Raw genomic sequence first — 2,755 nt, forward strand, 5'->3', positions numbered from 1 at the left:
ACAAAAATATTAGAGAACACAGCAAGTGTTAGTTTTTTTTTTTTTTAAGAAAACAAGCAGTTAGTAATTAAATAGAGTGCAAGTCTAAAAAGGGCAAGTTTTTATTTTTATTTATTTATTTTTATTATAAAGAATAGAATTAGAATAGAGAGTGCTAGAGTTAGAGGGTCAAATAAAGATGGAACAGATGTGTTTTTAGCCGATTCTTGAAAAACAAGCAGTTAGTAATTAAATAGAGTGCAAGTCTAAAAAGGGCAAGTTTTTATTTTTATTTATTTATTTTTATTATAAAGAATAGAATTAGAATAGAGAGTGCTAGAGTTAGAGGGTCAAATAAAGATGGAACAGATGTGTTTTTAGTCGTTTCTTGAAGATGGTTAAGGACTCAGCTGCTAGGATTGAGTTGGGCAGGTCACTCCACCAGGAGGGAACAGTTAATGAAAAAGTCTGTTAAAGTTATCTTGTGCCTCTTTGGGATGAACAATAAAGCGACATTCACTTGCAGAACACAAGCTTCTAGAGGCACATAAGTCTGAAGTAATGAATTTAGGTAAAGGGGTGCAGAGCCAGTGGTGGTTTTGTAGGCAAACATTAATGCCTTGAATTTTATGCGAGCAGCTACTGGTAGCCAGTAGGGCTGTGACGGTTGCCGTGACAACCGCATCACCACGGTGGTTGTCTACAGTCACCGGCGGTAGTGCACAGGATGTCATGCACTATATAACAAGCATGTAGGGCTGTTACGGTTGCCGTGACAACCGCATCACCGCGGTGGTTGTCTACGGTCACCGGCGGTAGTGCACATGATGTCACGCACTCTATAACAAGCATAATACGAAGTTTTGTATACAAGTGTAATAACAGTAATAGTTGCAAATTGTTTTATTTAGATTATAAGTCTATGGCATTTCACAAATGACCTCAACGCCATACAGAGCGTTTCCTTTAGATTGGCAGGTTTGAGCGCAGGAAAATACAGTTTATTCTGCATTCAGCAAATTAATTTTGTGTTGGGCGATGGACCTTGTTGGGAAACAAATAATACATCGCCGATCTGGAGCCATCTCCATTCATGTCACCCATCTGCGTTTGTACAAGTGTCTTCAAGTTACCGTGATCGCAAACGCCCGGCTGGTCAGGTTTGGTGAGGCTTTCTCCAAACTGGCCAATGGCTTATGGTTGAAGTGCCTAACTGGATGGTGAAATTGTGATGAAACAATGGGTTTGATGGAACCACAAGCAGTTCTGTCTTGGCAAGTTTGAGTTGAAGGTGATGGTTCTTCATCCAGCAAGAAATGTCTTTTAGACAAGCTGAGATGCGAGCAGCTATCGTCGGATCATCAGGATGGAATGAGAGGTAGAGTTGAGTGTCATCAGCAGTGATATGAAAAGCCATGTTTCTGAATGACAGAACCTAGTGATGCCATGTAGACAGAGAAGAGAAGTGGTCCAAGAACTGAGCCCTGAGGCACACCAGTAGCTAGATGTTGTGACTTGGACACTTCACCTCTCCTAGATATTTTGAAGGACCTATCTGAGAGGTAAGACTCAAACCACTTGAGTGCAGTTCCTGAGATGCCCTTTTCCAATAGGGTTGACAGAAGAATCTGGTGGTTAACTGTGTCAAAAGCAGCGGAAAGATCTAGCAAGATAAGTATAGGGGATTTGGAATCCGCTCTTGCCAGTCTTAGAGCTTCAACAACTAAGAGCAAGGCAGTCTCGGTCGAATGTCCACTTCTGAAACCAGACTGGTTGCTGTCCAGGAGGTTGTTCTGTGTGAGAAAGGAAGAGACTTGGTTGAACACAGCTCGTTCAAGGGTTTTTGCAATGAAAGGAAGAAGGGAAACTGGTCTACAGTTCTCTAAAAGATGTGTTAAGGGTGGGTTTCTTAAGTATTGGGTTTAGACGAGCCTGTCTAAATGCTGAGGGAAAAACACCAGTGTGAAGGGATGTGTTAATGATGTGAGTGAGTGCAGGTACAACGGCAGGAGAAATGGCTTGAAGGAGATGAGATGGAATAGGATCAAGCGCACAAGTAGTAGGATAATTAGAAAGGATGAGTTTGGAGACTTCTGCCTCATAGAGTGAAGAGAAGGATGTGAACGAGTGTATGTTTGCTGGTAAGATGTGCTTGACAGTTTGTGGTGTGGAAAATTGTGCACTGATGTTTTAATTTTATTAATGAAGAACGTAGCAAAGTCGTCAGCTGTTAGATTTGATGAAGGAGGGGGGGAGGAGGAGGACAAAGGAGGGAGGAAAAGGTTTTAAGGAGCATGCAAGAGTTAGACGAATTGTTAATTTTGTTATGATAGTACAGTATGTCCTTTTAGAATCAGAAGAAGAATCAGAATGAGCTTTATTGCCAGGTATGTTTACAAATATGAGGAATTTGTTTTCGTGACAGAAGCTTCCACATTGTAACAGAATGACGGTGACGGAACAAAAACCACAGATAATAAAAATAAAATAAAAGATAGAACAAGTAAATAAGGAATAAAAATATACAAATCGACAATTGTATGTACAGGTATACAACTGTCTATTGTTATATGTACAGGTATATTATGTGCAAATTGAAATGTAGACTGAGTATGTGTGGTAGATAAATAAGTGTATGAGTGAATAAATAGTGTGTGTTCCACAGTTATTGTCAAGTGTTCATGAGATGGATGGCCTGAGGGAAGAAACTGTTCCTGTGTCTGGCCGTTCTGGTGCTCAGAGCTCTGTAGCGTCGACCAGATGGCAACAGTTCAAA

At 40.6% G+C, this 2,755-nt stretch overlaps 1 protein-coding gene across 1 annotated transcript in view; it reads left to right on the top strand.

Moving 5' to 3' along the window:
* The window catches only part of LOC107573388 (cohesin subunit SA-2-like), a 23,113-nt gene that overhangs the window by 9,748 nt on the left and 10,610 nt on the right, over window positions 1–2,755 (top strand). The gene's annotated exons all lie outside the window — the stretch shown is intronic.

The sequence above is a fragment of the Sinocyclocheilus grahami genome, unplaced genomic scaffold, assembly GCF_001515645.1.
Source record: "Sinocyclocheilus grahami isolate Dianchi unplaced genomic scaffold, SAMN03320097.WGS_v1.1 scaffold1929.1, whole genome shotgun sequence".
NCBI classification, from domain to species: Eukaryota; Metazoa; Chordata; class Actinopteri; order Cypriniformes; family Cyprinidae; genus Sinocyclocheilus; species Sinocyclocheilus grahami.